This window comes from Protobothrops mucrosquamatus, unplaced genomic scaffold (genome assembly GCF_001527695.2).
Source record: "Protobothrops mucrosquamatus isolate PMUCROS unplaced genomic scaffold, P.Mucros_1.0 scaffold2844, whole genome shotgun sequence".
In the NCBI taxonomy this organism is placed as follows: domain Eukaryota; kingdom Metazoa; phylum Chordata; class Lepidosauria; order Squamata; family Viperidae; genus Protobothrops; species Protobothrops mucrosquamatus.
In genome coordinates, this window is record NW_015388875.1 from 36,080 (window position 1) to 42,335 (window position 6,256).

At 42.4% G+C, this 6,256-nt stretch overlaps 1 long non-coding RNA gene across 1 annotated transcript; it reads left to right on the forward strand.

Moving 5' to 3' along the window:
- Positions 1 to 2,457: 2,457 nt before the first annotated feature.
- LOC107296508 lies at positions 2,458 to 5,965 on the forward strand. Its single transcript, XR_001549096.1, has 2 exons — positions 2,458 to 2,581; positions 5,223 to 5,965. It is a non-coding gene; the product is annotated as an uncharacterized LOC107296508 (long non-coding RNA).
- The last annotated feature ends 291 nt before the right edge of the window (positions 5,966 to 6,256 follow it).

Consider the following 6,256-nt stretch of genomic DNA (forward strand, 5'->3'; position numbering starts at 1 on the left):
CCTCCAGGTGCCGGGGGAATTGCTGCGCAACCACACTCTCAACAACCTTCGCCACAAAGCGAAGGTTGGAGACCGGGCGGTAGTTAGCCAATACATCTGGGTCCAGGGAAGGCTTCTTAAGGAGGGGCCTCACTACCGCCTCCTTTAAGGCTGCGGGGAGGACCCCCTCCCGTAAAGAAGCGTTTATAATTCCCTGGAGTCAGGCTCGTGTACCCTCCCGGGCAGCCAGTACCAGCCAGGAGGGACACGGATCCAATAAACATGTGGTTGCATTCAGCCTCCCCAGGATCCTGTCCACGTCCTCGGGGGCCACAGAGTCAAACTCCTCCCATACAACAGTCTCAAGACCTGCTCCCGTCTCCTCCCCCGGGGCCACCCAGAGTCAAGGCCTTCTCGGATCCGAGCGACTTTGTCATGCAGATATTGAGCAAAGTCCTCGGCCCTCCCCTCCAGGGGATCCCCTCCCTCCCTCAACTGGTGTTGGCGCATTCACCACTTCTGGAGGCAGGTTGTTCCACTGGTTAATTGTTCTAACTGTCAGGAAGTTTCTCCTTAGTTCTAGGTTGCTTCTCTCTTTGGTTAGTTTCCATCCATTGCTCCTTGTCCTGCCTTCAGACGCTTTGGAGAATAGCTTGACTCCCTCTTCTTTGGGGCAGCCCCTGAGATACTGGAAGACTGCTATCATGTCCCCCCTCGTCCTTCTCTTCGTTAAACTAGACATACCCAATTCCAGCAACCTTTCCTTATATGTTTTAGCCTCCAGTCCCCTAATCATCTTTGTTGCTCTTTGTACTCTTTCTAGAGTCTCAACATCTTTTTTACATCGTGGTGACCAAAACTGGATGCAGTATTCCAAGTGTGGCCTTACCAAGGCATTGTAAAGTGGTATTAATACTTCACGTGATCTTGATTCTATCCCTCTGTTAATGCAGCCTAGCACGGTGTTGGCTTTTTTGGCAGCTGCAGCACACTGCTGGCTCATATTTAAATGATTGTCCACTAGGACTCCGAGATCCCTCTCACAGTTACTACTATTGAGCAAGGTACCCCCTATACTATACCTACACATTTGGTTTTTCTTGCCTAAATGTAGAACCTTAACTTTTTTCACCATTGAATTTCATTTTGTTAGATAGCGCCCAGTGTTGAAGTCTGTCCAGATCCTCCTGTATCCTAAGCCTGTCTTCTGGAGTGTTGGCTATTCCTTCATTCAATGCTGTGGATCCCCTGGCCACGCAGAACTCAAAGGAAGAATGGATACCACTGAGAGAAGGCAGTCCCATGTCCAGGTTCTGATCCACAAAATGCTTTAAAGGCAACGACCAGCACCTTGAATGGAACCCAGAAGCAAACTAGTAACTTCGAAGGAGAAATGGTACATGGGCCAACTGTTTGGTGCCTGTGGTAGCTGAAGCAACGACTTTCTGGACCAAGTGACGTTTCCAGTTGATCTTGAAAAGTAGCCCCATGTAGAGCACGATGGAGTAATCAACAGGGAAGTAACCAAAGCATTAATGACAATGAGAGGTTTCGGCTTGGTAGAAGATGTGAACCTACCGATGGGTTTCGGTTGGTCATGAAATGGAAAAGATATGAATCATCAATAAGAGGCTGCTTTTCTTCTCCCCAGCATTTTGCAATTCAGAAATCTAAAGTCAGAGATAAGTCAACTTTGCTCCCTTCGGGCTGGAGACTACAACTCCCATCAGTCCCAGCTGGCCAAGGGCAAGGGACTCCAGATACACCCGCAAGTTGTGTTATGTCACCCACCTAAGCTAAAATGAATTATATACAGATCATCCGAGACTTACAACAGTTCATTTAGTGACCATTCAAAGTTACAACGGCACTGAAAAAAAGTGACTTCACACCTTTTCACACTTCCAACACAACCGTTGCAGCATCCCCATGGTCACATGATCAAAACTCATATGCTTGGCAACTGACTCATATTTATGACGGTTGCAGTGTCCCGGGGTTATGTGATCATCTTTTGCGACATCTTCTGACAAGCAAGGTCAATGGAGAAGCCAGATTCACTTAACAACCGTGTTACTAACTTAAGAAGTGCAGGGAAGAAAAGTTGTAAAATGGGGCAAAACTCACTTAACAAATGTCTCACTTAGCAACAGAAATTTTCGGTTCAGTTGTGGTCATAAGTCGAGGACTACCTCTATCTGTTCATCTATCTTTCCCTAAAGCTATTTTTAGGACCATGCTCAGAAATTCTGCATCTGCAAAAAGTAATCATAAGCATGTTCAGGCATGTACTGAGACATCACCACTCTTGTCCTTTTCACGTAACAAACTTAAAAGAAAAAAAAAAATCCAAAGCAGAGAACATAACTTCCTTCACTGAAATTTACTTTACGTTTGTTACCCTGGTAAAATGTTCACAAACATATTTGCAAACTGCAACAGCCAATCACTGGAGGGAGGGGGGGGATTTATGATTACTTCATCACTCTGAAGTGTTATTTAAGGGGTGTGAAATTAGTAAACAACTATCAGACGCAATCAGCATCTCAGAGGCTTCTCTGGATTTTACTCTGATCACAAAAGCACCTGAAACTGAGAACAGGTATGGAATTAAATTATTAAATAAATAGATAATTAAGAATATGATCTGGATAGATATGCTCTTAGTGGTGGCGGCGATGATGATGGAATTTTATGTGCAGGTTAAGTCCCTTAGGAAAACTCCTATTGCAGTTTTAGAGCAGTGGCATTCAGATGGAAATACGAGTCAACGCAACTAATGAACTAGAACTACAGAGGCAAATGCAAAATATGCATTCTTACAGATTAGTCCTGTAGTTCTCTAATGACTCAATTTATTCATTAATTACTCTACATGTGTCCCTGGGGAATTCTGGGAATTGAAATCCACACATTTTTAACATCACCGAAGTTGAGAAACAATGATACAGAAAAAAGGATGCCAACCCACCCAAGAGGCATCCAGGTTAGAATTAAGGCAAATGGGCGAGCTACTAAATCGGCAGATCTAATGGGCCTTACTTACTCCCAAGATTTCCAAACCATGTGTCACGATGACAGATTTTGGAATTGCAGCTCTAAAAGTTTCCTGGGGAAGCCTGAATTAATTGTGACTCTAAGTTGCCTAGAATCACCTTGGTGAAATGGATGGCTTGGAAATTTAATACTAATTAAATAATATTAAACCAAGATAATTTATATGACACGTTGTAAGCTCTGCAATTTGGTTTTAACACCCTGACTTAAATTTCCTTCCAAGAGAAGTCCAACTGCCTCCCTCATTAATTATTTGAAATGTTAAGGTAAGCATCTAAGATTGTCCTTGTTAATTTGATGCACTTGCACTGTTTAAATTATTTTTTAGCTTTTCGGTATAGAACATTTATCTTGAAATTTGCTTCAGGGACCCCAGTCAGGAGCAAAAATTAAGATACAAACAAGACTATAAATGGGGAAAGCTTTGCTAAGTCAACTTGTGAGGCATCAATGGAATATTTTTTGCAGTGTTATGGAAGGGGTTAACCAGAGTCTCCCCTGCTGCTCCAACATTAAACTGGTATCGCTCTACCAACTGGACGCCTATTTGAAAAGCAGGATTGAAATCTTTTAATAAAATAACTGCCCCAATTGAATTTTTTTATTTTCCATTCCAGTGTTTCTGTAAAATTTGTCATTTAAATGCTTGGTAAGGTAAAGAAAACTCTGCTGGAAAGGGGTTCCTTTTTTGGGGGAAGGCAGGACAGGATAGGAACATTCCCACTGAAGCGAGCCGTTTGTGTATGTGGGAAGGATCATTAACCAGAATGCTAGCAATAAAATCACTGTCCAAGTATGGAATTTTATGTCGCCAAAGTGTTTCCACCCAGGTATAAAAGGGAAATATAAATAGGCTAAGCAAACACACACACACACACACACACACACACCAAAAAAATTGCCAAAAGCATCAATGAAATCTGAGAATGTTCATTCATCATAAAATATCAACTTGGGAGGAAACAGAAAAATTAGTTGATTGGCAGCTTTCAATAGCACATGTCTGTGGTAGTCCTAATTTTTTGCCTATGGGTACAGGTAAGGGCAATCCAGAAAAACTTTAAAACTTAGATTTCACTAGCACAGTGGTTCTCAACCTTTTTAATGCCGCGACCCCCAACCGGTCGTAACTCAAGGACTAAACCGGTCGTAAGTCGAGGACTAAACCGGTCGTAAGTCGAGGACTAAACCAGTCGTAAGTCGAGGACTACCCAACCGGTTGTAAGTCGAGGACTTTCCCTGCCCGGGAGCGCCGCGCATGCGTGGTTCTGCCCCCTGCGCCGGTTGAGGCGTAGCTGGCAAGCGGCAGAGACGGAGCAGGCCGACCACCAGCTGGCCCAGCCCAAGGGAGGTAAGGCACCCGCCGGAAAAGGGAAAAAAAAAATGGCGGACAGCCTTGCTTGGCGACCCCCGTGAAATGGTCGATCGACCCCAAATGGGGTCGCGACCCATAGGTGGAGAACCGCTGCACTAGCAGATTCCAGAAAACTGAATAAAGTTATGTAAGCCTTCCATGTAGACCCGACAAGAAACACAACCAGATGAGCGAATTCTACTTTATTATAAGGCTACATTAATAGAATCTGGCTGAAGGTACAAATTGCAGGCAGTCTGTTTTTATTGCTTGATTAGTTAGGGCAGATCCTTTCCAAGTGTCTTTCACTGACATTTGCTCAGTTGTGGGCTCTTCGCCCTTTTATTTGATTGTTCCCTAAGCGGGTCTTTCCCCCTCCTGTCTTAACATTTCCTGACAGAACACTTAAGCAATGGAAGGGCTTGCCTTCAGAAGTTGTGGGTGCTCCATCACTGGAGGTTTTTAAGAAGAGATTGGACCACAATTTGCCTGAAATAGCATAGGGTCTCTTGCTTGAGCAGGGGGTTGGACTAGAAGATCACCAAGGTCCCTTCCAACTCTATTATTCTGTTATTCCAAGGTCATTCTCATATTCCATTACAGCTTGACATTTTAGACCAACGTTTCTCAACGTTGGCAACATTAAAATGCGTGGCTTAGGGAATGCTGGGGGGCTGCAGTCCACACATCTTAAAAGTTGCCAAGTTTGAGGAAGACTGGTCTAGACATTCTCCCACTGTGTTCAGTCAGAGCTTTGATTTGTTTTGGGCGATGAAAGCCAATTCTTAAACTAGTTTGAGCGAATCGATAATGTTGACTGTTACAAATACAGGATGAAGAGGCAGATGAGATGGCTCTGGCCTGTGATGATGCTTGCAATCCTGAGCGAACTTCTCTGGACTGCTTCTGCAGCAGAGGGAGATACCACTACAAAAGCAAAAACAACCAAGAAAGCAGCCGTAGCAGCAAAAACAACCAAGTCACACAGCAGTGTTCCTATGCCTGCTATCCCTCTCATTTTGACTGTTTCATCTTTATGTATTTTCTTTGTCTCTCAATATAAGCTTTAAAAAAGCCTGTTTATTAGAGGAATTGTAAGTCAAATTCAGAAAAAAATAATCTGTCTGTATCTGACAAATCTTTTGCTATCCCTCTTGTCCTTCTGAAATGTATGTTGCTTTGTTAGCAAATCCACAGCAATGTGTGATTTTTAAATTCAGTTTAGCTTTCGCACTGTGATGGTAAATGGAGACAAGAGGCTAAATTATTATTATTATTATTAATTGTTGGAACGAATGGAAAATCTTTAAATATAACTATAGAAAATTGCTGTATTAAGTAGGCTTTATCTAGAGGAAAGCTGATTGACCAGAATCTGGAATACAGAATCAAAGGCCACATCGACAAAACTGAAAGATTTGTGTCGTGCATGGACTATTTTGAAAAATGATAGAAAGACTCAATCAAGACTTTTATGTAATATGTCCTACATTAAATGAAATCTGATAAAAAAAATGCTTACAAATGTATTTCTCTCATGAATTATTTGGGGGAGGAATAAAAATCGAGCAGTTCTGAGATCTGTGAACACTATTTCAAGAAAATCCATTAAAATAATAATTCCAGGAAAAATATGTTCAATTTCTGTAAAGCAGCATGCAATTAATCAACTCCAATCTATCCAGTGATAGCATGAGTATATTTGTCCAGCAGTAGCTATCTGACACATAGCTTGCTACCCAAACCTGAACAATTTAAGAGCAAATACAGGTGGTCCTCGACTTACGACCAAAATTGAGTCCAGCATTTCTGTTGTTAAGTGAGACATTTGTGAAATAAGTTTTGCCCTATTTTATAACCTCTCTT